This window comes from Schistocerca nitens, chromosome 2 (genome assembly GCF_023898315.1).
Source record: "Schistocerca nitens isolate TAMUIC-IGC-003100 chromosome 2, iqSchNite1.1, whole genome shotgun sequence".
Taxonomy (NCBI): domain Eukaryota; kingdom Metazoa; phylum Arthropoda; class Insecta; order Orthoptera; family Acrididae; genus Schistocerca; species Schistocerca nitens.
The window spans coordinates 395,968,579-395,987,230 of record NC_064615.1 but is presented as its reverse complement, the minus strand read 5'-3'; the positions used below and the strand labels follow the sequence as shown (position 1 = coordinate 395,987,230).

At 42.4% G+C, this 18,652-nt stretch overlaps 1 protein-coding gene and 1 non-coding gene across 4 annotated transcripts in view; both read left to right on the top strand.

Moving 5' to 3' along the window:
* LOC126236240 (ATP-binding cassette sub-family C member 4-like) overlaps positions 1-18,652 on the top strand; it is a 352,061-nt gene that overhangs the window by 124,228 nt on the left and 209,181 nt on the right. The gene's annotated exons all lie outside the window — the stretch shown is intronic.
* Trnaa-cgc (transfer RNA alanine (anticodon CGC)) lies at positions 801-873 on the top strand. The gene has a single exon. It is a non-coding gene; the product is annotated as a tRNA-Ala (tRNA).

Sequence of the window (18,652 nt, the reverse complement as noted above, 5' to 3'; positions counted from 1 at the left end):
TTGTTGTCGTTGTGGTCTTCAGCCTTGAGACTGGTTTGATGCAGCTCTCCATGCTACTCTATCCTGTGCAAGCTTCTCTTATCTGAGAGTACCTACTGCAACCTACATCCTTCTGGATCTGCTTAGTGTATTCATCTCTTGGCCTCCCTCTACGATTTTTACCCTCCACACTGCCCTCCAATACTAAATTGGTGATCCCTTGATGCCTCAGAACATGTCCTACCAACCGATCCCTTCTTCTAGTCAAGTTGTACCACAGACTCGTCTTCTCTCCAATTCTATTCAATACCTCCTCATTAGTTATGTGATCTACCCATGTAATCTTCAGCATTCTTCTGTAGCACCACATTTCGAAAGCTTCTATTCTCTTCTTGTCCAAACTATTTATCGGCCATGTTTCACTTCCATACGTGGCTACACTCCACACAAATACTTTCAGAAAAGACTTCCTGACACTTAAATCTATACTCGATGCTAACAAATTTCTCTTCTTCAGAAACGCTTTCCTTGCTATTACCAGTCTACATTTTATATCCTCTCTACTTCGACCATCATCAGTTATTTTGCTCCCCAAATAGCCAAACTCCTTTACTAATGTCAGTATCTCATTTCCTAATCTAATTCCCTCAGCATCACCCGACTACATTCCATTATCCTCGTTTTGCTTTTGTTGATGTTCATCTTATATCCTTCTTTCAACACACTGACCATTCCGTTCAACTGCTCTACCAAGTCCTTTGCTGTCTCTGAGAGAATTACAATGTCATCGGCGAACCTCAAAGTTTTTATTTCTTCTCCATGGCGAGGTGGCGCAGTGGTTAGCACACTGGACTCGCATTCGGGAGGACGACGGTTCAATCCCGTCTCCGGCCATCCTGATTTAGGTTTTCCGTGATTTCCCTAAATCGTTTCAGGCAAATGCCGGGATGGTTCCTGTTGTGTCTATTTCATACAGCATAGACACAATGAGGTAGCTAGGTGCACGCTAAACTAACGCAGACGGGCTTGAAGTTCTGGAACATGAGACTTATTAATGAATAAGAGGAAAAGTACGTAGATGCGTTTTAATACTTATCTTTATTCTCTTGTTGGAATACATCTCTCTTGAATATTAGGAAGCTATAAGCACTGATACAAATGGCGCCTTGCTAGGTAGTAGCTATGGACTAAGCTGAAGGCTATTCAATCTGTCTCTCGGCAAATGAGAGGAAGACTTGGTACGTCTGGTCGCAAGCTATGTCGTCCGTACAACTGGGGCGAGGTCTAGTCCGTGTCTTGTGACCTGCCATGTGGTGGCGCTAGGATTGCGATTACACAGTGGCGACACGCGGGTCCGACATGTACTACAGGACCGCGGCCGATTTAAGTTACCACCTAGCAAGTGTGGTGTCTAGCGGTGACACCACAGTTCCTTTGAAAGGGCACGGCCGATTTCCTTCCCAATCCTTCCCTAACCCGAGCTTGCGCTCCGTCGCTAATGACCTCGTTGTCGACGGGACGTTAAACACTAACCACCACCACCATCTTCTCCATGGATTTTAGTACCTACTCAGAATTTTTCTTTTGTTTCCTTTATTGCTTGATCAATATACTGATTGAATAACATCGGGGATAGGCTACAACCCTGTCTCATTCCCTTCCCAACCACTGCTTCCCTTTCATGTACCTTGACTCTTTATAACTGCCACCTGGTTTCTGCCCAAATTGTAAATAGCCTTTCGCTCCCTGTATTTTACCCCTGCCACCTTCAGAATTTGAAAGAGATTATTCCAGTCAACATTGTCAAAAGCTTTCTCCAAGTCCACAAATGCTATAAACATAGGTTTGCCGTAAAAAGCCGTAAAAAGTGCATATTCCCTAAAATATATCTCTGAAACTTTGGACCGTGACCTGATATTGAATACATATATTATCTAGAAGCGGTCAAACATTATGTTTAATGCATCCAGGTTCAGAAAAAACGGAACATCTTGAACCACTGTTGATGGGACGTTCATATTCACAGGACATGTGCATTTGTATGTTCTGCAGAAATGATTAGCATTTGAACTATGTCGGCCAGCGGGTTCAAGGGCAACATCAAATTGCGGCGCATCACCACCTACCTACTGGTAAAACGTGCCTTCGGCTCTCGTTGTCGCTGTAAACCGAAGGTAATGGATCAGTGTGACTTGAATAGGATGCATCGCAGATGTATGCGCGAACCGTACCGCCCAATCAGTAAGCATTATTGGCATGAGAGAATGTGATGTATCCATCCGGGAAATTGCTGATCGTGTGAGACGTAGTGTGACTCCGGTTTATTGGGAGAATTTTCATTTGTAAAGGATACTAGTGCGACATGTTCTTGAGTACGGCACGAGTGTTTGGGATCCGCACAAGGTAGGATTAACGGAAGACATCGAAGCAATTCAATGGCAGACTGTTAGATTTCTTACCGGTAGGTTGGAACAACTCGCAGGTATTACCGAAAGGTTTCGAGAACTCAAATGAGAATCACTGGAAGGAAGGCGACATTTTATTCAAGGAACACTATTGAGAAAATTTATAGAACCAGCATTTGAAGCTGATTACAGAACGATTCTACTGCCGCCAACATGTATGTGCCTAAGGACTGCGAAGATAAGATACGAGAAATTAGGGCTCATTCGGAGGCATATAAATGTCGTTTTTCCCTCGCTCTGTTTGCGAGAGAAACAGGAAAGGAAATGACTAGTAATGACAAAAAGTATCCTCCATCACGCACTGTACGGTGGCTTGCAGAATTTGTACGTAGATGAACATGTAGGAGGAGATTAACTGAGAGGGTGGAGGTGGAGGTGGGATAGATATAGGAAGGAGGAAATAGAGGGAGAAAGGGAAGAGGATATGGATATAGAGAGGAGGAAGGAAGAGATAGACACAGAGACGGTGTAGGAGGAGATAAGGGATTGAGGATGAGATAGAGGGTGCAGGAGCGGATGGACTAAGAGGGGGAAGACGATGGACTGAGCAAGAAGAAACAGGTGGACAGAGATTTGGGGAGAGGGGATGGCAGATGGACAGAGAAAGTGTTGAGGACCAGATAGACAGAGAGGGGGAATAGCAGATGGAGCGAGAGAGAGAGAGAGAGAGAGAGAGAGAGAGAGAGAGAGAGAGGAAGAGTTAGACATCGAAAGCGGCAGAAGGAAATGAACAGAGAGGAGAGCTCTGGAGGTGGATTAACAGAATTGGAATTGATACATGGTGAGCACTGGATACTAACCTAGTTACAGAATAAAATTCAGTCGTCAGTTGCACAATTAGGAAATTTATTTCATTTTACTGCTTTAAACAGATAAATCCATCATTTTCAGAGCCCACTAAATTTGCGAATTTATACAGAAGTTTAACTTGCTAATGCATGTATGTACAGCATAAGAAGTGTATTACAGATACTTACTTAATATTGGTTTAGCAGGTATCAATATTTTCTTCACAGAAACATAATGTCCAAAAATGTACATATTGTTGTAATTACCGTACCAGATTTACTGTGTAGGAACATCAAACAGACTTCGCCTTATGATATAAGAGGGGCAACTTTTAATGTGTCTACGTGTACCGGCCTCAAAAATCAGTTTTCAGTAAAACTGACGACATGAAAACGGGCAAGCATTAGACATAGCTGGATGCAATAGCACACGAAACTGAAGGAGTTCCATAAGAGAGAATGAAAAATGGCGATGCCCAAATGCTTGTTTGTGACCAACACTAAGTAATTACTCCAAAGATGACTGATTATTCAACAGAGTTGAAAGATATAGTGGCAGGAACGAGGTAAAACTTAAACAGAAAATAAAAAAACTGCAATAAATGTGTTCTAAAATGAACTCTACAGAAAAAATGATGACTATCATTGACTCTCAACAGAATTATGTTTCCTTTATGTCTCTGTTTATGGACATTCCACCAACTTTAGCCAAATTAAATTATGAAGATACAGCTAATATGCCATATGAGATGGTAAAATATACGTTGAAAAAATTAGACTTGACGTCACAAAAGATATTAATTAACCGAGACTGATCTAAAAAAAAAAAACACAGTGTGCAAGTTACAACAATTTATTGTATCACCTGGAACGTGAAGACACCACTAAAAGAAGCTGCATTTTTCCTCCTCGTGCGCTTGTCATCTCTGTGGGAAAAGCCATCTGTTCGTCTTCCAGTTGATTAAATATCGTTTCGACAAGAAAGATTTTCTGAAAACAGAAAGCATTTTTCCAAGTTTTGGATAAACAGAAAAACACTTTAAAATCAAGTTTCTAAATTAAGTGAAAAGTTTCTTTCTCAGTAAAATCTTTAATGGATCTCACATATTAGAACGTTACTTTCATTCAAAAATACGTGGTCCTTTTCCTGTGGCATTTGCCTCATTGGTGGAACTATCACTTCATTGCCATCAAACAGACGATATGTCTACTTTTAGGAAATGATATTTCTTATGACTTCTATCTGCAAGCATAATATTTTATATAATGAAAACCTTAAGTTAATCGCAGCATTTATTTGGTATTTAAAGACCGAAATACTTTAATTTTTTTAAAATTTTTCACAGTCCCCTTACTGTAACATCTGGGGCAGTCGGTGCGTCAAGGAAGTCTAACTGACACTGTCTTTTCTTCTCTCTTTCTCATTCAACTCGATTTGTACTGCAATGGCCTAAATAAACATGCTGTGCTCGTTTTCACTTAGTTTTTATGAAGAACTAGCAGGCATATTTTTCGACATCAGTCAGTTAACTGAAAAACATCTTTTGTTACAATGAATGTGACCGTTGTTTTTCGCTAAGTCGTGCATGCTTAATTCGAAAATGAAGCCAATGTTTAGCCATAGGACTAAGCTTTATTATGACATTCTCCGCCTATGGTGTTATACGTCTTACCTTCAATCATTGCGGGCCGGTGTGGCCGAGTCGTTCCAGGCGCTTTAGTCTGGAACCGCGCGACCGCTACGGACGCAGGTTCGAATCCTGCCTCGGACATGGATGTGTGTGATGTCCTTAGGTTAGTCAGGTTTAAGTACTTCTAAGTTCTAGGGGACTGATGACCTCAGATGTTAAGTCCCATAGTGCTCAGAGCCATCTGAACCATTGAACCTTCAATCATTCGTCGTTTCCTTACATTTCGTTTCCATTCACTATCTTTCAGAACTATTTGTTTGTTTGTTTCTCTTGTTTTTTTTTTTTTTCGAACAACAATATGACTGCTGTTTGTGCCACTACGACATGAGTGAAAACCACACCGTTGTTGATAACAGTGTTGCGTAATGCCCCTGTAAACATACCAGAACAAAGAGATAAAAATAGGAGCTACCTCTTTCTTGGATAAAACAAAAGGCCTTTTTTATCACAAGATAGTACATGTAACTCCAAACTCTCCCAGGATGGATCTTCCTATTTTTGCAAGTAACTCTTCGATTATTGTCATTGACAAGACTCCATATGATCCAATGTACTACCTCTCGACTACAGGAAAATTTTTGCGGGTTGTTGGGAGCAAAACTTTCGTTGTTGTTGTTGTCTTCAGTCCTGAGACTGGTTTGATGCAGCTCTCCATGCTACCCTATCCTGTGCAAGCTTCTTCATCTCCCAGTACTTACTGCAACCCACATCCTTCTGAATCTGCTTAGTGTATTCATCTCTTGGTCTCCCTCTACGATTTTTACCCTCCACGCTGCCCTCCAATGCTAAATTTGTGATCCCTTGATGCCTCAGAACATGTCCTACTAACCGGTCCCTCCTTTTTGTCAAGTTGTGCCACATACTCCTCTTCTCTTCAATTCTATTCAATACCTCCTCATTAGTTATGAGATCTACCCATCTAATCTTCAGCATTCTTCTGTAGCACCACATTTCGAAAGCGTCTATTCTCTTCTTGTCCAAACTATTTATCGGCCATGTTCCACTTCCATACATGGCTACACTCCATACAAATACTTTCAGAAAAGACTTCCTGACACTTAAATCTATACTCGATGTTAACAAATTTCTCTTCTTCAGAAAAGCTTTTCTTGCCATTACCAGTCTACATTTTATATCTTCTCTACTTCGACCAGCATCATTTATTTTGCTCCCCAAATAGCAAAACTCCTTTACTACTTTAAGTGTCTCATTTCCTAATCTAATTCCCTCAGCATCACCCGACTTAATTCGACTACATTCCATTATCCTCGTTTTACTTTTGTTGATGTTCATCCTATATCCTCCTTTCAAGACACTGTCCATTCCGTTCAAATGCTCTTCCAAGTCCTTTGCTGTCTCTGATACAATTACAATGTCATCGGCGAACCTCAAAGTTTTTATTTCTTCTCCATGGATTTTAATACCTACTCCGTATTTTTCTTTTGTTTTCTTTACTGCTTCCTCAATATACAGATTGAATAACATCGGGGTTAGGCTACAACCTTGTCTCACTCCCTTCCCAACCACTGCTTCCCTTTCATGTCCCTCGACTCTTATAACTGCCATCTGCTTTCTGTACAAATTGTAAATAGCCTTTCGCTCCCTGTATTTTACCTCAGCCACCTTCAGAATTTGAAAGAAAGTATTCCAATCAACATTATCAAAAGCTTTCTCTAAGTCTACAAATGCTAGAAACGTAGGTTTGCCTTTCCTTAATCTTTCTTCTAAGATAAGTCGTAAGGTCAGTATTGCCTCACGTGTTCCAATATTTCTACGGAATCCAAACTGATCTTCCCCGAGGTCGGCTTCTACCAGTTTTTCCATTCGTCCGTAATGAATTCGCGTTAGTATTTTGCAGCTGTGACTTATTAAACTGATAGTTCGGTAATTCTCACATCTGTCAACACCTGCTTTCTTTGGGATTGGAATTATCATATTCTTCTTGAAATCTGAGGGTATTTCGCCTGTCTCATACATCTTGCTCACTAGATGGTAGAGGTTTGTTAGGCCTGGCTCTCCCAAGGCTGTCATTAGCTCTAATGGGATGTTGTCTACACCCAGGGCCTTGTTTCGACTTAGGTCTTTCAGTGCTCTATCAAACTCTTCATACAGTATCATATCTCCCATTTCATCTTCATCTACATCCTCTTCCATTTCCATAATATTGTCCTCAAGAACATCGCCCTTGTATAGACACTCTATATACTCCTTCCACTTTTCTGCTTTCCCTTCTTTCCTTAGTACTGGGTTTCTATCTGTGCTCTTGATATTCATGCAAGTTGTCCTCTTTTCTCCAAAGGTCTCTTTAATTTTACTGTAGGCAGTATCTATCTTACCCCTAGTAAGATAAGCCTCTACATCCTTACATTTGTTTTCTAGCCATCCCTGCTTAGCCATTTTGCAGTTCCTGTCGATCTCATTTTTGAGACGTCTGTATTCCTTTTTGCCTGCTTCGTTTATTGCATTTTTATATTTTCTCCTTTCATCAATTAAGTTCAATATTTCTGCTGTTACCCAAGGATTTCTACTAGCCCTCGTCTTTTTACCTACTAGATCCTCTGCTGCCTTCAGTACTTCATCCCTCATAGCTACCCATTCTTCTTCTACTGTACTTCTTTCCCCCATTCCTGTCAATTGTTCCCATATGCTCTCCCTGAAATTCTGTACAACCTCTGGTTCTTTCAGTTTGTCGAGGTCCCATCTCTTTAAATTCCCACCTTTTTGCAGTTTCTTCAGTTTTAATCTACAGTTCATAACCAATAGATTGTGGTCAGAGTCCACATCTGCCCCTGGAAATGACTTACAATTAAAAACCTGGTTCCTAAATCTCTGTCTTACCATTATATAATCTATCTGATACCATCTAGTATCTCCAGGATTCTTCCATGTATACAACCTTCTTTCATGATTCTTGAACCAAGTGTTAGCTATGATTAAGTTATGTTCTGTGCAAAACTCTACCAGGCGGCTTCCTCTTTCAGTTCTTAGCCCCAATCCATATTCACCTACTATGTTTCCTTCTCTCCCTTTTCCTATTCTCGAATTCCAGTCTCCCATGACTATTAAATTTTCGTTTCCCTTCATAACCTGAATAATTTCTTTTATTTCATCATACAGTTCTTCAATTTCTTCATCATCTGCAGAGCTAGTTGGCATATAAACTTGTACTACTGTAGTAGGCGTGGGCTTCGTGTCTATCTTGGCCACAATAATGCGTTTACTATGCTGTGTGTGGTAGCTTACCCGCACTCCTATTTTTTTATTCATTATTAAACCTACTCCTGCATTACCCCTAACTAATTTTGTATTTATAACCCTGTATTCACCTGACCAAAAGTCTTGTTCCTCCTGCCACCGAACTTCACTAATTCCCACTATATCTAACTTTAACCTATCCATTTCCCTTTTCAAATTTTCCACTCTACCTGCCCGGTTAAGGGATCTGACATTCCACGCTCCGGTCCGTAGAACGCCAGTTTTCTTTTTCCTGATAACGACGTCCTCCTGAGTAGTCCCCGCCCGGAGATCCGAATGGGGGACTATTTTACCTCCGGAATATTTTACCCAAGAGGACGCCATAATCATTTATCCATACAGTAAAGCTGCATGCCCTCGGGAAAAATTACGGCCGTAGTTTCCCCTTGCTTTCAGCCGTTCGCTGTACCAGCACAGCAAGGCCGTTTTGGTTAATGTTGCAAGGCCAGGTCAGTCATCCAGACTGTTGCCCCTGCAACTACTGAAAAGGCTGCTGTCCCTCTTCAGGAACCACACGTTTGTCTGGCCTCTCAACAGATACCCCTCCGTTGTGGTTGCACCTACGGTACGGCCATCTGTATCGCTGAGGCACGCAAGCCTCCCCACCAACGGCAAGGTCCATGGTTCATGGGGAACTTTCGTATACCATTGAATTTCATATAGTTTAAATAAACCACTTACGGAGAATTATACAGAAACAAAAATAAATCTGTAAATAACTGGTGCAGTCAGTTGCAACACAGTATGAAGGCTTCGATTAAACTGATTCGTTCCCAGACATATATTTTCTGTACATGAAAAATGCCAGTGTGTTTTACGTTCGAGGTTCCACATTAGACAATAATCTCGCTAATAACACTGATAAACAACAATTTTGTTACAAAGAATGTCAATAGTGATTTTTGCTAAGTCGTGGAAGCTTAATTCGAAAATTAAATCAGTATTTGGCTTTAGGGCTCAGTTTTCTTCTGATATGCTACCGTTTATTCGTCAACACTGATGAAAATGGTACAACTGGCTATTTTTCTTTAGATTAAGTTACACATTTCACGGACTTCATACTTGAAAAATAACTGAAATATGTACAAGGAATTGCCACACTAGACCCTCTGTTCAGAAACCTGCCTGCAGGAAATGAAGCTGCTTTGGCAGAATTGATGATGAACCATTATGGAACACGTAGAATAACGTTATATTTGTTGCCGCTTTTATCTTAGCACTCAAGAGTATTGCCATTTGTTGAAAATGACTGTTTGTTATTTGAAGTTTGTGATGGTTTCTTGTTTGTCTGTTTTGTTAATTCGGAAGAAGAAATCTCTCGCACTTGTGTAACTAGCGCAAATTATTTTCGTTATGTCTATGGATAGTTAGCTCTGAAATCGCAAAAACGGAAACTTAAATCCTTTCGTAAAAAAGTGTTAAGAGCTTTACTTAAGGAGTTAGTTTAGCCAACGGAAGTACAAGAATCGTGCTGTTGGTCATGTACTATACACCTGATAGAATAGTTAAAAGGATCACACCATGTGTCCTTTCCTGTTGCCAAATCACACAATCGGTTGTTATTTTTGTCTGGCAGAAATAGATTAAATCAGTTCGAAAACAAGGAAAACAATGCAATGTCCTAATTTACTATCTGCTATACGGCCTGTGTGTCACAGTGAAGAAATGCCGAAGCCAGTACTTCCTGAGAAAGTGAAAGTGATAGAGGAAGAATGCAATGTGATGCTCTCAGAAAACAGTGAAGGAGATGTGCATGCCGACCGAACATTTCAGGACAACTGGATATCTCACAAGCCACATTTGTTGTCTCAAGAGAATTTTGCACGTGATTTAAATTTATCGAAGCAACAGCCTGAGATTTAAGCTTCGCGATTAAAAATTGAAATCTTTTTCTCCTCCATACGGAATTGAGTGTTTATCGTAGTATATTGTGACCGCCTTGTTGTTTTGGGTAGGACTGCCTTCTTCGCTCGTGCTAGTCTGCTTTTTACGTCCTCTGTGCTTCATCATGTGTCATTTTTTTCCACGGTAGCAGCATTCTTTTACTTCGACTAATTCGTAGTCCCCAGTATTGATGTTAGGTTTATCGGTAATCTCATTTCGACTACTCATTACGTTCGTCTTTCTTCGATTTACTTGTCCATAAATTCTAGCAAAGTCAGGCTACATCAACAGTGGATCCGTATTTTAAAAAAATGTTCAAATGTATGTGAATTCCTAAGGGACCAAACTGCGTAGGTCATCGGTCCCTAGACGTACACACTACTTAAAATAACTTATGATAAGAACAACACACACACCCATGCCCGAGGGAGGACTCGAATCTCTGGCGGGAGGGGCCGCGCAGTCCGTGACATGACGCCTCAGACCTCGTGGCCACTCCGCGCGGCGATTCGTATTTCTCTTGATCCTATGTAGACCGATTATGTGACCCGATGTTATCCGACGTCGTTCTTGTCTACACCTGCACTGGATCCGTACTTCTCCCAGTGTGATATACAGCAATTATGTGTCACATGGTCCTTTTTGTGCTGGTTTCTACTGGTGGAGAGCGTTATCATTAATAAGAGACTTTAAAAAAACAAGTTCAACGAAGATATATCTTTACAAAATTGTCGAGATAAATTCAAGGATTAGCACAAAATGATCATAGAGACGTTTCACTACATTTTCGAAGGCGTAAAAAATGATATAACTGGTCAGCAGGACAGGTTTAAGGCTTGTGGAGAGAACCCAGGTGAGGACACTCCAAGTAACATGGCAGAATGTAAGTGGGTAACAGAATGCTATTTGGCAGAAATACACCAAATTCATACACATACTACAAAGCCTTATAACGTACTGACTGCAAATACAGTCCTGCGGCACCACTTTGCTACTAACCAGAGAATTTTCCCTCTGTTAGCAGATGCAATCGCTGCTGAGTCGTTACAGATACCCCACCCCTGGAAGTGCAGTGCAGGAGCGCTTTTGGGATGGGTGACGGGTGAAGCTGTTGTTCACCGCCTCTTCACCCGCTCGCCGTGGTGGCCGAGCGGCTCTAGGCGCTTCAGCCCGGAACCGCGCGACTGCTACGGTCGCAGGTTCGAATCCTGCCTTGGGCATGAATGTGTGTGATGTCCTTTGGTTAGTTAGGTTTAAGTAGTTCTAAGTTCTAGGAGATTGATGACCTCTGATGTTAAGTCCCATAGTGCTCAGAGCCATTTGAACCATTTTGAACCTCTTCACGAAGTCGCACGTGACCAGCCTTACTGTGGCTGGCTGCCTAAGCAGGGCACGGCTGGACCATTCCTTGACGTTTTGAAAGGACGGAGGAGCTAGAGGTGGTTGCTACCGGTCAGTTGATATGATATTGTGTGAGGTGAGGTGGGGGGGGGGGGGTGTCAGTGGGGGGGGAGGGGGGGTTAGGTGGTGGAAATGGTGAACCGTATCCTGTTCTGTTCGCAGGTACTAAGGCTGTGATTGTTTCTTAGTGGCTATGACTGTGAGAGTTCTGTACACCGACAACCGAGAAGAGATGGTGTCTGGCTTGACATCCTGCAGAAGTTTGTAATGGCGAGAATATATTTCCACCATTCACCGTGCTGCCAATCCACTTCTTGACAAATCTAACCAAGATCTCTTCATGCCGAAATCGTTGCACATCTACTCGTACTATAACTACATTGTCATCCTGAATGATGTAATGTTGTCCATGTGGTCGGCGCTGTTTACCTTCACATCAGAGGTGTTCTGTAGGTTACACGCGTGCTTGAATGTATCGATGGTAACAGTTGTCAGTTTCCCCTTCAGTAATGTGTCAAATATGTTATTGTCGTTTCTAATCACTCTGAGTGGCCCTGAGTACGGCGGTTGCAATGCTCGGCAGACAGTATCATTTCTCAGCATTATGTAGTTACAGTCCCCTAGGGCTCAATGGGCGAAGATTGTATGTGGGCTGTGTGCCTAAGGGGGGGGGGGGGGTATCTTGAGATAAGCAACGTGCCACTTCATCTTACAGACGAGCAGAGGAAGATCCTTCTCTGTAGCTGGCAAAGATGGCTCTGTGCAGTCCACCAGCAGAATTAGCGCTTCCCTGTAAAGGGTTTCCACCAGTGATGTTGGAGGTCTTCTTTATATGCTGAATGCATGTCTAATAGCACTCACGATAGAGCTTCTGTCCATTATCCTCCGTGACAAAAAAATGGTTCAAATGGCTCAGAGCACTATGGGACTTAACTGCTGAGGTCATCAGTCCCCTAGAACTTAGAACTACTTAAACCTAACTAACCTAAGGACATCACACACATCCATGCCCGAGGCAGGATTCGAACCTGCGACCGTAAAGGTCGCGCGATTCCAGACTGCAGCGCCTAGAAACGCTCGGCCACTCCGGCCGGCCCTCCGTGACACATGACTGTTTTTAGAGAGTGGTAAGCTGTGGTTCATAAGTGCTGAACAATGAACAAATGACAGAGTTTGGTAAAAAGTGCTGATTCAAATTATCTGCACTGATCAATCGTAATTAAGGAAGGACAACCAAAATGGGAAATCCATAAATTAATAAATGCTTTTGCTGTGATTTCTGCATTGATGTCAGGTACTGGTATAGCTTTGACCCAGTGGGTTACCCAGCCAATTACCGAAAGGATATAATGACAACCACTTAAGTTGGGGAGAAGCACGATGAGGTGTAGGTGGATATGCAGGAAGCAGCCCTTCGAAATTGAATAACGGCTGTGTTGTGGTCGTGCATGCTGTTCTATTGAGATCGCTGGCAGGTAGCACATATTTCCATCCAAGTTGTACAATCTTTTATGCCATTTGGCCACACAAAACAGACGCTGAGGAGTTTCTTTGTAGGACAAATGCCTGGATGGGACAGCCTGTGTAGTTCATTCAGTCTTTACATGCTGAAGGCATTAGTGATCGAAAATGATCCTGTGAAACATTACACATTACTTGTTTTGAAGAGATGGGAACGGTATACCCTAAACTGGATGTGATGTCAAAGAATAATTCGCATAATTGCGTGTCCTTTACTTGTGCTTCTGCTATTTCATCACAGCCATTATCTGCTGAGAGAGCACTGGTCTCAATCTGTCACACTGTCAACACCATAAAGATGTCGCACATGTGTTATGAATTTCACAATATAATCTAAGTGGTGAAACAAACTGGACAACAGTCTTTTGCTAGATTGCAAGTGGAATCTGCCATAGGCTGATGATCAATGTATATGGTCAAAAACCTGCCCTCCACATCACCATTCAAGTGCCTTACTGTTTTGTATACGACCAACAATTCCCTGTCGTAAGCCGACCACTAGCGCTGGTAGTCAGTCAACTTTTGGGAGAAGAAGTGTAGTGGTTGTTGTGTTCCTGCTACCGACTGTTGGAGAACTGGTAGAACGATGGAATCACTTGCGTCTGAGGTAATGTACAGGTTTGAAGTGGTAGTGGGTGCGCCAATGTCTTAGCCTAAGAAAGGCAGTATTTAATTTGCTGAAATGCCTGTTAAATACTGCGGTGTCCACTGAATGTCTGTTTTGTCCATTGTTTGTTTGCCTTCTTACACATTTGTCAGTGGCACCTGGATGGCAGCTGCATGAAATAAATGTCTGCGATAAAAATTTACCATGCCAAGGAATCAGCATAATCTTGAAAGTTATATGGCTGTGGTATTTGACTAACGACCTCAGTTCACTGTATTGTAGGCTGTATGCTTCGATTCTAACTTAATAACCAAGGAAGGTAACCCCTGACTGTCATAGCTCACATTAATCACTATTGACCATGACATCAAGTTTATTTAAGGCTTTGAAAACCAATCTGAGATGCTCACCATGTTCGAGTTAAGAACAGAGAAGATTAAAATATCATCTAAGTAGGTATAGCGAAAGGAACACTGGAATAGAACATTGTCTATGAATCTTTCCCCAGTCTGTACTGCATTTCTGAGTCCGTATTGCATGTGAAGGACTTCATAAAGTCCAAAAGGGGTGATAATAGCCATCTTTGGTACGTCCTCTTCGTTCATGAGAACCTATAAATAAGTATTTTTGCAGTCCAACACACTGAACACAGAGACACCGGCTAAACGATGAGTAAAGTCCTGAATAATCAGGACTGGATAACTGTCCGGGATGGTGTGGATGTTAAGAGCCCGTTAGTTGCCATGAAGTCTATATGTGGAATCCTTCTTAGGCATAAGATGAATGGGCGACACTCAAAGACTGTCTGATGATATCAGCTTGTAGTAACTCATCTACAGCCAACTTGGTCATGCAAAGCTTACCTGGGGCTAGTATACATGCCTTATGTCAGAGTGAAGGGCCTGACATGGTGCTGATTTTAGGAACAGTTTCGTTGTAGAGAGCACTTTGTCTGAACAGCACGCATGAATCTATTGGGGCTGAGGGCTCGCGCGCACAGTAGGTGTACAGGAACCAGAAGAAGGATAGACTGGACTGAGCTGTGTCAGTGCTGGTGTAGATATGCAGACTACTCTGTAGTCTGTGTCTCTGTGTCTGTTGCCAGCTAACCCATGCTTGACTCGTTCATGGTGATAACATCAGAATGATGAAGTCGTTCTCTGGTGAGCTACTCCAAGTATGTGTGTGTAGCCATGAGCTCCTCTACAGATGCGCGAATTTTATCATGTACAGAGTGGTTCTCTCTGCATAGGTGAATTGTTTCTTGTTTGATGTCGAGGTAGTGCTGAGTGAAGTGTTGCTAGTTCAGTGCCGATGCGAGACAGTCGCAAAGTATTTATCGATCCGTTTTATGTGTGTCGGCAGGAAGGAGAGTTTGTGAGCCAGAGTTCGTGGAATGTGGGATCGTGGATGGCAGTGGAGCGCCAATGACCCCAGTTACAGAATGTCTTCTGCTGTGATAAAGAAGAGTTCCAAGTGCCAGATCTGGGGAGAGATGAAAATGCAGTAGAAAGTCAGCTTCCAGTGTGGGTTCCCTGACGTCAGCAATGAAAAACTGATATGAAAACACGTGTCCTAAACACAGGTCCAAAGTTCAAGATGGGGTTCCGTATACCGCAATATTTGAATCGCTCACTGCACGGAATTGGAGGGCGGAATTACTTCCTTCCGGAGGTAGTAGCTCATGTGGCTTGGCAATCACTTCAGACCCAATATCAACAAGAAAATAATGGTTGCAAAAATGATCCAGGACGTACAGTCTATCGCCCTAGCTTGGGGAAGGTGTACAACTTGATTGGCTCACATGTTGTAGTAATGTACCGGTGCGCCTATTGCGGATCATTCTTCCCGCTCAGATGTTCAAAAGGTGCCGTGCAACTGCGTGCTTTATCGCCGAAACGTGCGTAAAACCAATAAATGCGTGACATCCTCTTTTTGTCGGCTGGCCACCTGTTTGTTTTGACTGGCTGGAGGGCGCTGCCCTGGAGGTTGCTAGTGACGTCATCCTCTGCGGCGTCCGTTTACATTCGTTTCTTCACCTCGGCTGTGTGCTGGCTGACACCTGTCGCGATATCGCCCCTGATTGCCTGATTGGGGCAGAGCTGGTCATTGTTATCCAATGAATTATTGCATTGTCGACTTTGTAATAAAGCCAGAAGTCTGCGCGCTAAAGTTAGTTTCCTTTCTAGTGACTCATGCTCATGCGAGACCATTGCTAGTTTAAACCTTTAACTCGCGAGGTGACTTTTCTGTGACGTATATCACGATGTGGGGTCTCTGGGATCCCTAAGTTTAAACCGAGATTTAAGGCAAAAATCATTTGAAATTTTTAATTTATGCTATATAACATTTATTTTTACAATTATTTCAGTGTTGTTTAAATGCTTCCAGTTTATTTTATTGCACTAAACATAACCTGCAGCATTTTTACTATTTATCACACAAAAGCACATAATTTTTTGAGGTTCTTTAAAATAGTACAGATAAGTAGACTGTTAGAGTACTGAATTTTACATTCTGCAAAATTATACAATCTCTGTAGCAAATAAATTTCTAAATAAAACTAAATTCCAGGGTTTAAATATGCGCATAAAAATTCCACCCGATAGGTACAAAAAGGAAGTCTGTCAAATTGACTTTCACTGCTGGGAACTACAGTTTGTATCACCACTCAGAACACATTCGATTTTAACAAACGCTTTAAGTATTTCATTGAAGAAACAGACAGATCCCCATTACAACTTTCCTGAAGTTCTTCCTCTGAATAATACTCTTGTTCGATACGAGAACTGTGATCACTGGCTAATGTAAAATCGTTGTCTGTTTCGTTTATTTCTTGATCTAATCACTGACACCTTCCTCCGTAGATCGACTAACAATTTCATCAAAATGAGATTTTCACTCTGCTGCGGAGTGTGCGCTGATATGAAACTTCCTGGCAGATAAAAACTGTGTGCCGGACCGAGAGTCGAACTCGAGACCTTTGCCTTTCACCGGCAAGTGCTCTACCAACTGAGCCACCCAAGCACAAAGCCAGGAATGGCAGATTAAAACGGACCGGCACACAGTTTTAATCTGCCAGGAAGTTTCACATAGCGCACACTCCACTGCAGAGTGAAACTCTCATTCTGGAAACATCCCCCAGGCTGTGGCTAAGCCATGTCTCCGCAATATCCTTTCTTTCAGGAGTGCTAGTTCTGCAAGGTTCGCAGGAGGGCTTCTGTAAAGTTTGGAAGGTAGGAGACGAGGTACTGGCAGAAGTAAAGCTGTGAGGGCGGGCCGTGAGTCGCGCTTGGGTGGCTCAGTTGGTAGAGCACTTGCCCCCGAAAAGCAAAGGTCCCGAGTTCGAGTCTCGGTCCGGCACACAGTTTTAATCTGCCAGGAAGTTTCAATTTCGTCAAACTCTGCAAAGTTAAAAATGACACATTCGTGCCAACACATTTTGAGCTATGCAGTACCGTACTGAGGAAAACAGGTATGTAGTTCACGAGGCACGGTCTATGAGATTCCAACACCTGTCAATAACACGTGTCAACAATAAAGACAGAAGGCGATAACGCAACCGACAGCAAAACATCGTAGGCTAGGCAATTTAAGGATGGTAGGGGGATTATAGAGGCATTCCCCCGCAACTGGCCTTAGAGAACGAGTTCGAAAATTTTCGCGCGGTCTGAGGGACCACACCTCGTGAGTTAGGAGTTTTGAGGCGGTAACTTCACTATTCACAGTGTCCACAAGGTGTGACCTGACTTGAATGAGACCCCAATTAATGCTGATACTGGCCTAGATGGGTCAGTAATATTACGAACTTAGAGCTGTGAGCATTCGGTGACAGTAACCCACTCAGCAGGTCGCTCAGGGTGTAAGGGTGTCAGTTTGGGTTATGGATTGTGGCGAACAGTATTAACATTCTGGTATTCACATCGTATCACAGTTGGTCGGAGCAACGAGGAACGGTCTCTTGATGAGAAGGCTGGGAAGGAAATGCTGCGAAAGTATTCGTGCGTGGCCCGACCGGAACGGGTTCGGTGGGATTGTACATGGCGGGGTAGACGAAACAGATTCGGACAAATATTCACTGTGTCTAACAGTTTTTTGGACAGCATCTTGTTGGTATGCAACCGAACTGCATTCATTACCAAATTCAACCAAAAGATCGGTAGTTAGTACACATTGTTCGGATAGACGAGGGGGAGTTGTTGACACCTCAAGGACTGTGCAAGAAAACGTCATTTCATGTTTTACAAAACTACGGGCAGACTGTGTTGCATTCACAGACGATATTGTGATATTGTCGGAGTTATTAGAAGAGGCGGCTAAATAAATCATGCAACTACAGAGACAAGCGACTAAAGCAGGCCTACAGATCTCTACCGAGAAGACGCGGTATATGACAAACATCAAGGCAGCTTCTAGATGAACGACAACAGGAGGAGGGATTTAAATACCTGAGAGAATGGATAGAAATTTGGCTGACAGAAAAGAAAGTAACGAGAGCACGAATAAACAAAATGAAAAAAAAGCATACAGACGAACGATGAACATCTACATTCTGATCAATGCAAAATTCAGACATTACTGAACACTGGTCGTCCCTACAGCCATATGTGCAGCAGGAACTCTTAACCTAGTAAGAGCAGGAGTACTTTAGACACTAGAACTGGTGGAACGAAAGATTCTCAGTAGGAAATTGGGACCTCGAGAAACAGAAGATGATCTGTTTGGAAGACGAGTGAACCATGAACTGTATGCCGAGACAGAGAGAATCTCAACATCATCACCAAAAGAAGGATCGTGTTCTTCGAACACACTCTTAGAATGGACCAGCACAGATCAACACAGCAAATAACACAATTAACTGTAAATGATACGTCGCTTGTCGGGAAAAAATACGTTCTCGAATCGGTTCCACAGCTCAGTCTAACTTCAGAGTATGCAAACTTTCTACCACAATGCGGCAAGTGAAAACACTTCATTTTCTTTAATAACATTTTCACAGTAACATTGACATAATCAATTAAGAACTCTTAATGAGTAACTGTGTGTGTGCTATAATCAGTT